The sequence below is a fragment of the Aulonocara stuartgranti genome, assembly GCF_965226115.1.
Source record: "Aulonocara stuartgranti genome assembly, chromosome: 16".
In the NCBI taxonomy this organism is placed as follows: domain Eukaryota; kingdom Metazoa; phylum Chordata; class Actinopteri; order Cichliformes; family Cichlidae; genus Aulonocara; species Aulonocara stuartgranti.
The window spans coordinates 38,192,295-38,207,393 of record NC_138952.1 but is presented as its reverse complement, the minus strand read 5'-3'; the positions used below and the strand labels follow the sequence as shown (position 1 = coordinate 38,207,393).

General features: G+C 39.9%; 1 long non-coding RNA gene across 1 annotated transcript; it reads left to right on the top strand.

Annotated features, from left to right (window-relative positions):
- Positions 1-4,308: 4,308 nt before the first annotated feature.
- Positions 4,309-10,565, top strand: LOC309690203. The gene is made up of 2 exons (XR_014271662.1): positions 4,309-4,700; positions 4,767-10,565. It is a non-coding gene; the product is annotated as an uncharacterized lncRNA (long non-coding RNA).
- The last annotated feature ends 4,534 nt before the right edge of the window (positions 10,566-15,099 follow it).

Genomic DNA, 15,099 nt, shown 5'->3' with positions numbered 1-15,099 from the left:
CGTGCTGGGCAAACAGGTTTTGCAGCTGTTTGAGCTAAGATTTCCAAGTTATTCACATAATGAAAACCTATACTTTGTTTCGGTGGAGTTCCCCATTCAAATGCATGTAACAGTGAGAAACGCACTGTCTTGGCGAAAGAAAGCGTTTTTGTACAACTTCATAGAAATAGCTGTAACTTTTGATAGAAGACTCAGACAAACATGTTTATGGCTTTATCTTATAGAACTCAAGGTCTACGTGCTGGGAAAACAGGTTTTGCAGCTGTTTGAGCTAAGATTTCCAAGTTATTCACATAATGAAAACCTATACTTTGTTTCGGTGGAGTTCCCCATTCAAAATGCATGTAACAGTGAGAAACGCACTGTCTTGGCGAAAGAAAGCGTTTTTGTACAACTTCATATAAATAGCTGTAACTTTTGATAGAAGACTCAGACAAACATGTTTATGGCTTTATCTTATAGAACTCAAGGTCTCCGTGCTGGGCAAAACAGGTTTTGCAGCTGTTTGAGCTAAGATTTCCAAGTTATTCACATAATGAAAACCTATACTTTGTTTCGGTCGAGTTCCCCATTCAAAATGCATGTAACAGTGAGAAACGCACTGTCTTGGCGAAAGAAAACGTTTTTGTACAACTTCATAGAAATAGCTGTAACTTTTGATAGAAGACTCAGACAAACATGTTTATGGCCTTATATTATAGAACTCAAGGTCTCCGTGCTGGGAAAACAGGTTTTGCAGCTGTTTGAGCTAAGATTTCCAAGTTATTCACATAATGAAAACCTATACTTTGTTTCAGTCGAGTTCCCCATTCAAATGCATGTAACAGTGAGAAACGCACTGTCTTGGCGAAAGAAAGCGTTTTTGTACAACTTCATATAAATAGCTGTAACTTTTGATAGAAGACTCGGTTAAACATGTTTATGGCTTTATCTTATAGAACTCAAGGTCTCCGTGCTGGGCAAACAGGTTTTGCAGCTGTTTGAGCTAAGATTTCCAAGTTATTCACATAATGAAAACTTATACTTTGTTTCGGTCGAGTTCCCCATTCAAATGCATGTAACAGTGAGAAACGCACTGTCTTGGCGAAAGAAAGCGTTTTTGTACAACTTCATATAAATAGCCGTAACTTTTGATAGAAGACTCAGACAAACATGTTTATGGCTTTATCTTATAGAACTCAAGGTCTCCGTGCTGGGCAAACAGGTTTTGCAGCTGTTTGAGCTAAGATTTCCAAGTTATTCACATAATGAAAACTTATACTTTGTTTCGGTGGAGTTCCCCATTCAAATGCATGTAACAGTGAGAAACGCACTGTCTTGGCGAAAGAAAGCGTTTTTGTACAACTTCATATAAATAGCTGTAACTTTTGATAGAAGACTCAGACAAACATGTTTATGGCTTTATCTTATAGAACTCAAGGTCTCCGTGCTGGGCAAAACAGGTTTTGCAGCTGTTTGAGCTAAGATTTCCAAGTTATTCACATAATGAAAACCTATACTTTGTTTCGGTCGAGTTCCCCATTCAAAATGCATGTAACAGTGAGAAACGCACTGTCTTGGCGAAAGAAAACGTTTTTGTACAACTTCATAGAAATAGCTGTAACTTTTGATAGAAGACTCAGACAAACATGTTTATGGCCTTATATTATAGAACTCAAGGTCTCCGTGCTGGGAAAACAGGTTTTGCAGCTGTTTGAGCTAAGATTTCCAAGTTATTCACATAATGAAAACCTATACTTTGTTTCAGTCGAGTTCCCCATTCAAATGCATGTAACAGTGAGAAACGCACTGTCTTGGCGAAAGAAAGCGTTTTTGTACAACTTCATATAAATAGCTGTAACTTTTGATAGAAGACTCGGTTAAACATGTTTATGGCTTTATCTTATAGAACTCAAGGTCTCCGTGCTGGGCAAAACAGGTTTTGCAGCTGTTTGAGCTAAGATTTCCAAGTTATTCACATAATGAAAACTTATACTTTGTTTCGGTCGAGTTCCCCATTCAAATGCATGTAACAGTGAGAAACGCACTGTCTTGGCGAAAGAAAGCGTTTTTGTACAACTTCATATAAATAGCCGTAACTTTTGATAGAAGACTCAGACAAACATGTTTATGGCTTTATCTTATAGAACTCAAGGTCTCCGTGCTGGGAAAACAGGTTTTGCAGCTGTTTGAGCTAAGATTTCCAAGTTATTCACATAATGAAAACTTATACTTTGTTTCGGTGGAGTTCCCCATTCAAATGCATGTAACAGTGAGAAACGCACTGTCTTGGCGAAAGAAAGCGTTTTTGTACAACTTCATATAAATAGCTGTAACTTTTGATAGAAGACTCGGATACACATGTTTATGGCTTTATCTTATAGAACTCAAGGTCTCCGTGCTGGGCAAACAGGTTTTGCAGCTGTTTGAGCTAAGATTTCCAAGTTATTCACATAATGAAAACCTATACTTTGTTTCAGTTGAGTTCCCCATTCAAATGCATGTAACAGTGAGAAACACACTGTCTTGGCGAAAGAAAGCGTTTTTGTACAACTTCATATAAATAGCTGTAACTTTTGATAGAAGACTCAGACAAACATGTTTATGGCTTTATCTTATAGAACTCAAGGTCTCCGTGCTGGGCAAAACAGGTTTTGCAGCTGTTTGAGCTAAGATTTCCAAGTTATTCACATAATGAAAACCTATACTTTGTTTCGGTGGAGTTCCCCATTCAAATGCATGTAACAGTGAGAAACGCACTGTCTTGGCGAAAGAAAGCGTTTTTGTACAACTTCATATAAATAGCTGTAACTTTTGATAGAAGACTCAGACAAACATGTTTATGGCTTTATCTTATAGAACTCAAGGTCTACGTGCTGGGAAAACAGGTTTTGCAGCTGTTTGAGCTAAGATTTCCAAGTTATTCACATAATGAAAACCTATACTTTGTTTCGGTCGAGTTCCCCATTCAAATGCATGTAACAGTGAGAAACGCACTGTCTTGGCGAAAGAAAGCGTTTTTGTACAACTTCATATAAATAGCTGTAACTTTTGATAGAAGACTCAGACAAACATGTTTATGGCTTTATCTTATAGAACTCAAGGTCTCCGTGCTGGGCAAAACAGGTTTTGCAGCTGTTTGAGCTAAGATTTCCAAGTTATTCACATAATGAAAACCTATACTTTGTTTCGGTGGAGTTCCCCATTCAAATGCATGTAACAGTGAGAAACGCACTGTCTTGGCGAAAGAAAGCGTTTTTGTACAACTTCATATAAATAGCTGTAACTTTTGATAGAAGACTCAGACAAACATGTTTATGGCTTTATCTTATAGAACTCAAGGTCTACGTGCTGGGAAAACAGGTTTTGCAGCTGTTTGAGCTAAGATTTCCAAGTTATTCACATAATGAAAACCTATACTTTGTTTCGGTGGAGTTCCCCATTCAAATGCATGTAACAGTGAGAAACGCACTGTCTTGGCGAAAGAAAGCGTTTTTGTACAACTTCATATAAATAGCTGTAACTTTTGATAGAAGACTCAGACAAACATGTTTATGGCTTTATCTTATAGAACTCAAGGTCTACGTGCTGGGAAAACAGGTTTTGCAGCTGTTTGAGCTAAGATTTCCAAGTTATTCACATAATGAAAACCTATACTTTGTTTCGGTCGAGTTCCCCATTCAAAATGCATGTAACAGTGAGAAACGCACTGTCTTGGCGAAAGAAAGCGTTTTTGTACAACTTCATATAAATAGCTGTAACTTTTGATAGAAGACTCAGACAAACATGTTTATGGCTTTATCTTATAGAACTCAAGGTCTCCGTGCTGGGAAAACAGGTTTTGCAGCTGTTAGGTATTTTAGTACCATGGTAGCATTTACTGGATATTGTTTTATAGTGACATTATGCAGGAAAACTCTGTCATTCAATAAGGCCCCTTTGTTTTAGTTATTTTTCTCTCTGACCCAAGAATTGATGTGTAAGACTCACAGGCTGGTACCCCAAGGTCGAAAACACCACAGAGATGAGACCACTTCCTTACTCCCATCCTCCCTTTTTCTTTATCTCCTGGAAAAGGCTCGTTAAAGGCTAGGTGGTTTGTTTCAGAATTCACTAATGAAAGAACTCTGTATTTTATGTCTAGGAGTGTATTTTGCTGGGATGATCATAAATTATAGCTGAACTGATAAACTACACACAGGATACTTCTTTGCTCACAAGGCAGGAAGACGTTTCCTTATTTGGTCTGTACCGGTTTGAACTGGGAAAGCTGACACACGAACCTTTTTTTCATCTATATAAACTGCTGTGTATCAAATAAGCCTTTGAGTCGATTGGGAAGGCAACCTAAAGCAGTCTCTGTTTTCTTGTTCTCCCAAGCTGCTCCCGAGCTCGTACTAACACGCTGAATGGCATACCTGAGTGTTACTTTAAATAATTAGGAATCTTAGAAGGAAAGGACAAAACTCTGCTTATCGCTCACGCCACGGAGGAAACCCGGGACGGCAATTTCCTTCAATTTTGGTGTCAGAAGTGGGATTACTGACAGAAGGTAAATATGCGTCTTTCATATTTATATAAAGACCTATTATACCTCTCTCAGTGATCGATCCATAAAAAAACGGGATATGCTGACGAAGTTTCACTTAGTGATCCAGAGAGATACACTGACTGACTTCCTCAGTCCCCGAATAAAGTAAATTAACCCTTGTGTGGTGTTGGTGGACACAGGAAGTTGCCTGTTGTCTTGAATATTTTAATTTTGTTTAAGTTGCTCACTCAGAAAGAGTGACACAGGAAGTTGCCTGTTGTCTTAAATACTTCTCGTTAAGTGAGAAGTTGCTCACCAAAGAGTGACACAGGGAGAAGTTGAACGGGTCTCACAGACCCGATTACCATACAAGGGTTAAAAGCAGTAAATTAAAAGCAGAAAGACACAGGAAGTTGCCTGTTGTTTTACGAGAAGTTGCTCGTTAAGCGAGAAGTTGCTCGCTAAGTGAGAGTTGCTCACACAAACAAAAAATTGCTAGCAATAAATTTAAAGTGACCTCAGCTGTGCCGCAGCGAAAATACTAACCTAAATCCTCCTAGCGTGTAAACCCCTCTGGAAATCACTGAACATGGGTCAGAATAATTCAAAGACCACAGACAGGTCCGATAAAAAATCTAAAGTACCTGTAAAACCAAAAATTAATAAAATACAAAATAAAGTTTCAAATAACGGCTCAGTATAACTCCCATTTCCGGTTACGTGTAACCTACGTCCGCGAATCGGTGAAGACGTCCATGATCACGTATCCAGAACATGCGGGAGTGCTTATGTGACTGACTTTGTTTACAACTTAAGAAGTTCAATGCATTCTAATTTCTTTTCGGAGCCTTATCCCGAACGATTATCGCCAGAAAACAGGTCAGTAGAAATGTTGAATATCATTTGTGATAAGAAAAGTAGTCTGCTTAAAAAGTCCTGTAGAAAATATATGATAGAATGCCGCGACGTGATGCATCAAATGTTACCGCTATGGACAAAAGGAGGGTAAATAATGACAAAGTCGCCGATTTCTTTAAGAATCTAAAGAAATTCCTGCTAACAATGTCCAGAGACAAAAGTGACTTAAATGCAGTAACTATGTGTAAACAGAAGCCTGATGAATCTATCCTAGTATTCATAAAACGCTTTATGCACTGTTGGACAAGCTAGAGGTGCAAATTTAGCTCAGTTTTCCAGCAGCCGCAGACACCCAGAGCAAAAATGAATTTGTGTATTTCATTTAACATAAAGGGTGAAATGTTTGCTGACACTGATAACAGCTTATGTTTTCTCTGCCCTATGTACCGACATGATGGAGAAGGAACATCCTCTGTGTCAGCTGGACCCTCAGCAGAGAATGAACTCAACATCCTTTTTGTCCGGTACTCTATGTCACACACTGTGCCAAAAAAAACGTGTACAGACGCCACTACCAGGTAATCCCATGACTGGGAGCCACACTTTTGTTTCTCTCACACTGTTCAACAACATGATAACTGCTCACACAAGTGAAGGTCAAACAGTGATTTTGTTACATAACTCAGACATAGGTTACGAAATATGTCGACACATAGATCTAACCTACCCTATCCACTGTACTATTTCTGCAGTTACATTGCCAGCTGAATACCAGAATATGACATTGTGGTCTAAAAGTGAGAATGATATAGGATTTATTGACTGTACACTTTATCACGTACACCTATTAAAACACAACAAGCTAGTATATGTCAAGCAACATCCCCTTTCCACGGAAAAAGCCGCAGCTCTAGATGTCATCATAGGAGATTTATTGACTACAGGAGTAATAAAGCCCACACTCCTGTCAATCCTGTGCCAAAGCCTAACAAACCTGGCGTATGGCGTTTCATACAAGACTTAAGGCAAATTAATGCAGTCAACATTCCTCTGCCACCTCTCGTTTCAGATGTTCACAGCATATTGACATGCATTGCATACACATTTTACCGTGGTGGATTTATGCTCCGCTCCTTTTTCTCATGAAGACACACAGCCGTTATTTGCATTCACACATAGAAATAAGCAGTACACTTGGACTCGTTTGCCCCAAGGCATGATAGACAGCTCTGCTGCTTTCTCAATGGTGCTTCACTCCTCCAGGGCTGCACCCTGATCCACATGTGGATGACCTCCTCCTCTGTGCTGAAAGTGAAAAACTGTGTCAAACTGCTACACACATGCTTCTCCAGCACCTCCAAAAGACTGGCCACAAAGCATATGCAAAGAAAATGCAGTACTGTCAGACTTCTGTTCAATATTTGGGATTCACACTGTCTCACGGAAAACGTTCCATGACTGCAGACAGGGTCAAAGCTGTGACCTCCGTCCCTCGTCCCACTACACAGAAGGAAATGTTGTCCTTCCTGGGCATGGTGAACTATTGCAGACAGTGGATACCAGACTGTTCTTTTCATGACCACATTCTGCGTGACTGTTGTAAAAAAGACAAGCCTCCTCGAATACTGTGATCCACAGAAATGACTGTCTCTTTCAATGCATTAAAGGGAGTGCTGACCTCCGCCACTCAAAGGTGCTGCCTGAATTGTTCAGGGAATGCCGGCCTGCCTGAGGGCAGTAGCAGCTTGCTCTATCATGATAAGGGACTGCGAGAAGCTCACACTCTCACATGACACTATTCTACACACCAATCACCAGGTCACGACCATTCTAGCAAACATAACTAAACAACATATGCAAATCTCACATTTATTGATCCTATGCTGTGTTCTTCTGACCGACAGGATGGCTCAGACAGGCTTGACGTTCATGACTGCATGACACGTATACAGGAATCCACAGCACCACGTCCAGATTTAGAGCAAACACCTATCCCAGACTCAGCCACGGTTTATGTGGACGGGTCCTGTTCAAGGCCGAGTGACAACTCATTTCTTTGTGGCTATTCAGTGGTAACAGTACCTGACATCATACTAGAGGCTCACTCATTACCATTTCACTCAGCACAAAAAGCAGAGCTCATGGCTTTAATACGCGCCTGTGAGCTACATTTGGATAAGCATGTGACAATTTGCGCAGACAGCCGCTATACATTTGGCGTTGTGCATGACTTTGGCACATTGTGGAGACAGAGAGGATTTAGATCTGCTGATGGAAAATAAATTGCTAAATTGTGATTTTGTTCAAAGACTTTTTCAGGCTATACAGCTGCCATCGGCCGTTGCAGTTGTAAAAACGAAAGGACACAGTACAGCTGACACAGACGAAGCAACAGGTAATGCCTTAGCAGACGTGACAGCCAAGGCTGCAGCTGCATCACAGCTCCCACCTCCGCAGGAAGTATTATCTGTGCCCCTACAGCTGCCACTTGTTACACTCCCAGACTATTTAGACACAAATGTTGATTTAAAATTCATACAAGAGCAAGCCTCTGCATGTGATTACACCTATTGGGAGAATAATGACTGTACCTTAGATGACAGAGATGGCTTATACAAAATCTTAAGGGTTTGATTGCCCTCTCATATTCCCTGATGCCAGTCCTTGCCCGACATTTTCACTGTGTGAGTCATGTCGGACAAAGAGGGGTAATAGGGGCAATAAAATCAAGATTTGTAATTGAGAAAACATCACATGCAGTAAAAGCATATTAGCAACCTGTCTAACATGTGCACGAACTAATGTAGGAAAACCAAAAGCGAAACATCAGCATTTACCACAACCAGATTTTCCATTTCATACATTACAAATTGATTTTACACATATGCCAGCACAAGGAAGCATCAAGTACTTACTGGTAATAGTGGATCAATTTAGTAAATGAGTAGAAGCTTATCCAACCTCAAAAGAAACTGTAGAAGTAGTCTGTCAAAAGTTGAGCAATGAAATAATACCCAGATTCGGAATACCTCACCAGATTAACAGTGATAGAGGATCTTCATTCACCTGGGTCAAATTACTTACTCAAGTCCTGTGTGAGATTAGAATGACTCAATCTACAGTAACCAAATTATTTCCATTTGAAATAAGACTATTTCCAACACCATGGTCAGCTTCCAGAGGGGCACCGCTAGTAGAAGGTGATGTATATTGCATTGTCCACTGATGTTCACAACCTGATAGAAAAACTGAATAATAACTATCAGAAAGTTTGTCTCTCTCAGCCTTTCCCCTCCACAGTTCCACCAGTGGAGACAAGGAGATGCATGTTGGAGAAGTCACTAAACCCAAGGACACTCTGGGAGGCCGCGCGTGTTCCAGCCCCCAGGCTTTACTGGCAGTGACGAAGAACCAGCATCCTCACGGACGGACAACCTCAGTGGATTCATGCCAGCAGGGTTAAGACCAGCCCAATCGGACCATCTCAGGCGTCGGATCAAGCAGACGACATCTCCGGCGAGCCAGCGCCCGGAACTAGAGCAAATAAACACACACGGGTAGATGACATCTCCGGCGAGCCAGCGCCAGGATCCAATGTACATACACACACAATCACTGATTAACACACAACGCCTGAAAGAACAACAACAAGGTACTCAAACATCCAGCAGGAACAGAAAGCCAAAAGTACCACATGATGTCTAACCTGATAAAGCCAGACTCATTTCATCCTGATAATGGAGAAAATGAAATGCCCATTGTCATCATACGACGCTTATTCAATGTCTCTCGAACCTGGGACCAGGCCAGGAGACGACTGAAGAACTGTTTTTCTTATATATTGTCTTATATATTTAGGTTATCTATCATATCTATCGCATTAACCTTAGGATTTTTCTTTGCTATTTTGTATTGTAAACTGCAACCATGTTCACATTTCTGCAGGTCATATTTTGCTGACTATACCTCATGCTCTATTTTGAAAGACACCTACTTAATGCACTCATTACGTTCCCTAAAATCAGTAAATAGCAACATAGACGCCACTAATAAACCATCTTATGCGCCCTCTAGAACAGGAGCTAACGCCTGGTATGAAAATGCCAGAACAGCCGCTCGTGACTTAGGAAACAGTAACTGTTATGTCTGTTCAAAGGCTAATCCAGAACAGGTAATAGTAGGATACCCCATATCCGGTTTCCCCCTCACTGAGGGACTAGAGAAAATCGGCGGAGATAATGCTCTCTTTAAAGACACTTTACAGTTGACTCTGAGCCCCCTCGACTGCCTACTTAGACACACACACACACCAACTAACCCTGAGACTCCATTAGGCGAATTATTGAAGTTATCTAATGACACCGCAGGGACCTGCGCCCCAATGAAACGCCCTAAGAATAGGTTAAAGCCCTCACTGCCCTTAGGACAGATCCCTCTCCATTTTAATACTAGTATGATATGTCTGCGCAGACTAAAGTTAACTGGCCCAGACACACACATAGATTATACAAAGGATAACTATACATTCTTCTCTGACTCCCCAGGTGCACGCTGTAATGAGACATGGCTAGCTGTCTCTGTGGCTGAAGTTGTATCATATCTGGAGGAACACACACACAGTTCAAGTTCGAGCAGAGACTCGATCATTGTTCCCCCAGACGGTGTCTTAAATGATACTGACTGGGGGGAGTTAGTTAAATCACACATGGTCACGCGCCTAACTAGAGCAATCCCACATGCTTATTGGATGTGCAATAATACTCTTAGATTAGCTTTACCTGTTAATTGGACCGGTACCTGTGGTCTAGTAACCGTTGATGTATGCTGTACTTTCATTCCCAATAACACCGCCCCTAACGGTTCATTCACACAAGCTATGAATAAACTTGAAGCATTGCAGATAGAACTAATTGCCAATACAGGTCACGGTCAGTGGCTACATAAGTGGCTACAGGACACGTTTGGGAGATGGAAGGAACTAATTGTAGCCTTTGTAACCGTTGCAGCATGTTTTTGATGATTATTGTCTGTTGTGTGGTACCCTGTGTACGTTCAATGATAACCCGTATAGCTACTAGTACAGCTACTTCAATGTATTTGCAATTGGCACAAATTGACCCAGATTATGTGTCAGATGTTACCAATGATGTTCCTGATGTGTATATTGAACATTAGGTTGTGAACTATTACATTTTATGATTTGCTTTTTATATTATGTTATTACATTTGTGATTTTTCCTTTCTATTTGAGTTATTATTTTTAAAAATAATAAAAGAGGGGAACTGTTAGGTATTTTAGTACCATGGTAGCATTTACTGGATATTGTTTTATAGTGACATTATGCAGGAAAACTCTGTCATTCAATAAGGCCCCTTTGTTTTAGTTATTTTTCTCTCTGACCCAAGAATTGATGTGTAAGACTCACAGGCTGGTACCCCAAGGTCGAAAACACCACAGAGATGAGACCACTTCCTTACTCCCATCCTCCCTTTTTCTTTATCTCCTGGAAAAGGCTCGTTAAAGGCTAGGTGGTTTGTTTCAGAATTCACTAATGAAAGAACTCTGTATTTTATGTCTAGGAGTGTATTTTGCTGGGATGATCATAAATTATAGCTGAACTGATAAACTACACACAGGATACTTCTTTGCTCACAAGGCAGGAAGACGTTTCCTTATTTGGTCTGTACCGGTTTGAACTGGGAAAGCTGACACACGAACCTTTTTTTCATCTATATAAACTGCTGTGTATCAAATAAACCTTTGAGTCGATTGGGAAGGCAACCTAAAGCAGTCTCTGTTTTCTTGTTCTCCCAAGCTGCTCCCGAGCTCGTACTAACACGCTGAATGGCATACCTGAGTGTTACTTTAAATAATTAGGAATCTTAGAAGGAAAGGACAAAACTCTGCTTATCGCTCACGCCACGGAGGAAACCCGGGACGGCAATTTCCTTCAGCAGCTGTTTGAGCTAAGATTTCCAAGTTATTCACATAATGAAAACCTATACTTTGTTTCGGTCGAGTTCCCCATTCAAATGCATGTAACAGTGAGAAACGCACTGTCTTGGCGAAAGAAAACGTTTTTGTACAACTTCATAGAAATAGCTGTAACTTTTGATAGAAGACTCAGACAAACATGTTTATGGCCTTATATTATAGAACTCAAGGTCTCCGTGCTGGGAAAACAGGTTTTGCAGCTGTTTGAGCTAAGATTTCCAAGTTATTCACATAATGAAAACTTATACTTTGTTTCGGTCGAGTTCCCCATTCAAATGCATGTAACAGTGAGAAACGCACTGTCTTGGCGAAAGAAAGCGTTTTTGTACAACTTCATATAAATAGCTGTAACTTTTGATAGAAGACTCGGATACACATGTTTATGGCTTTATCTTATAGAACTCAAGGTCTCCGTGCTGGGAAAACAGGTTTTGCAGCTGTTTGAGCTAAGATTTCCAAGTTATTCACATAATGAAAACCTATACTTTGTTTCGGTGGAGTTCCCCATTCAAATGCATGTAACAGTGAGAAACGCACTGTCTTGGCGAAAGAAAGCGTTTTTGTACAACTTCATATAAATAGCTGTAACTTTTGATAGAAGACTCAGACAAACATGTTTATGGCTTTATCTTATAGAACTCAAGGTCTCCGTGCTGGGCAAAACAGGTTTTGCAGCTGTTTGAGCTAAGATTTCCAAGTTATTCACATAATGAAAACCTATACTTTGTTTCGGTGGAGTTCCCCATTCAAATGCATGTAACAGTGAGAAACGCACTGTCTTGGCGAAAGAAAGCGTTTTTGTACAACTTCATATAAATAGCTGTAACTTTTGATAGAAGACTCAGACAAACATGTTTATGGCTTTATCTTATAGAACTCAAGGTCTCCGTGCTGGGAAAACAGGTTTTGCAGCTGTTTGAGCTAAGATTTCCAAGTTATTCACATAATGAAAACCTATACTTTGTTTCGGTCGAGTTCCCCATTCAAATGCATGTAACAGTGAGAAACGCACTGTCTTGGCGAAAGAAAACGTTTTTGTACAACTTCATAGAAATAGCTGTAACTTTTGATAGAAGACTCAGACAAACATGTTTATGGCCTTATATTATAGAACTCAAGGTCTCCGTGCTGGGCAAACAGGTTTTGCAGCTGTTTGAGCTAAGATTTCCAAGTTATTCACATAATGAAAACCTATACTTTGTTTCGGTGGAGTTCCCCATTCAAATGCATGTAACAGTGAGAAACGCACTGTCTTGGCGAAAGAAAGCGTTTTTGTACAACTTCATATAAATAGCTGTAACTTTTGATAGAAGACTCAGACAAACATGTTTATGGCTTTATCTTATACAACTCAAGGTCTCCGTGCTGGGCAAAACAGGTTTTGCAGCTGTTTGAGCTAAGATTTTCAAGTTATTCACATAATGAAAACTTATACTTTGTTTCGGTCGAGTTCCCCATTCAAATGCATGTAACAGTGAGAAACGCACTGTCTTGGCGAAAGAAAGCGTTTTTGTACAACTTCATATAAATAGCTGTAACTTTTGGTAGAAGACTCGGATACATATGTTTATGGCTTTATCTTATAGAACTCAAGGTCTACGTGCTGGGCAAACAGGTTTTGCAGCTGTTTGAGCTAAGATTTCCAAGTTATTCACATAATGAAAACCTATACTTTGTTTCGGTGGAGTTCCCCATTCAAATGCATGTAACAGTGAGAAACGCACTGTCTTGGCAAAAGAAAGCTATTTTGTACAACTTCATATAAATAGCCGTAACTTTTGATAGAAGACTCGGATACACATGTTTATGGCTTTATCTTATAGAACTCAAGGTCTCCGTGCTGGGCAAACAGGTTTTGCAGCTGTTTGAGCTAAGATTTCCAAGTTATTCACATAATGAAAACCTATACTTTGTTTCGGTCGAGTTCCCCATTCAAATGCATGTAACAGTGAGAAACGCACTGTCTTGGCGAAAGAAAGCGTTTTTGTACAACTTCATATAAATAGCTGTAACTTTTGATAGAAGACTCGGATACACATGTTTATGGCTTTATCTTATAGAACTCAAGGTCTCCGTGCTGGGCAAACAGGTTTTGCAGCTGTTTGAGCTAAGATTTCCAAGTTATTCACATAATGAAAACCTATACTTTGTTTCGGTGGAGTTCCCCATTCAAATGCATGTAACAGTGAGAAACGCACTGTCTTGGCGAAAGAAAGCTATTTTGTACAACTTCATATAAATAGCTGTAACTTTTGATAGAAGACTCAGACAAACATGTTTATGGCTTTATCTTATAGAACTCAAGGTCTCCGTGCTGGGCAAACAGGTTTTGCAGCTGTTTGAGCTAAGATTTCCAAGTTATTCACATAATGAAAACCTATACTTTGTTTCGGTCGAGTTCCCCATTCAAATGCATGTAACAGTGAGAAACGCACTGTCTTGGCGAAAGAAAGCGTTTTTGTACAACTTCATATAAATAGCTGTAACTTTTGATAGAAGACTCGGATACACATGTTTATGGCTTTATCTTATAGAACTCAAGGTCTCCGTGCTGGGCAAACAGGTTTTGCAGCTGTTTGAGCTAAGATTTCCAAGTTATTCACATAATGAAAACCTATACTTTGTTTCGGTCGAGTTCCCCATTCAAATGCATGTAACAGTGAGAAACGCACTGTCTTGGCGAAAGAAAGCGTTTTTGTACAACTTCATATAAATAGCTGTAACTTTTGATAGAAGACTCAGACAAACATGTTTATGGCTTTATCTTATAGAACTCAAGGTCTCCGTGCTGGGCAAACAGGTTTTGCAGCTGTTTGAGCTAAGATTTCCAAGTTATTCACATAATGAAAACCTATACTTTGTTTCGGTCGAGTTCCCCATTCAAATGCATGTAACAGTGAGAAACGCACTGTCTTGGCGAAAGAAAGCGTTTTTGTACAACTTCATATAAATAGCTGTAACTTTTGATAGAAGACTCGGATACACATGTTTATGGCTTTATCTTATAGAACTCAAGGTCTCCGTGCTGGGCAAACAGGTTTTGCAGCTGTTTGAGCTAAGATTTCCAAGTTATTCACATAATGAAAACCTATACTTTGTTTCGGTCGAGTTCCCCATTCAAATGCATGTAACAGTGAGAAACGCACTGTCTTGGCGAAAGAAAGCTATTTTGTACAACTTCATAGAAATAGCTGTAACTTTTGATAGAAGACTCAGACAAACATGTTTATGGCTTTATCTTATAGAACTCAAGGTTCCCGTGCTGGGAAAACAGGTTTTGCAGCTGTTTGAGCTAAGATTTCCAAGTTATTCACATAATGAAAACCTATACTTTGTTTCGGTCGAGTTCCCCATTCAAATGCATGTAACAGTGAGAAACTCACTGTCTTGGCGAAAGAAAGCGTTTTTGTACAACTTCATATAAATAGCTGTAACTTTTGATAGAAGACTCGGATACACATGTTTATGGCTTTATCTTATAGAACTCAAGGTCTCCGTGCTGGGCAAACAGGTTTTGCAGCTGTTTGAGCTAAGATTTCCAAGTTATTCACATAATGAAAACCTATACTTTGTTTCGGTGGAGTTCCCCAATTCAAATGCATGTAACAGTGAGAAACGCACTGTCTTGGCGAAAGAAAGCGATTTTGTACAACTTCATATAAATAGCCCTAACTTTTGATAGAAGACTCGGATACACATGTTTATGGCTTTATCTTATAGAACTCAAGGTTCCCGT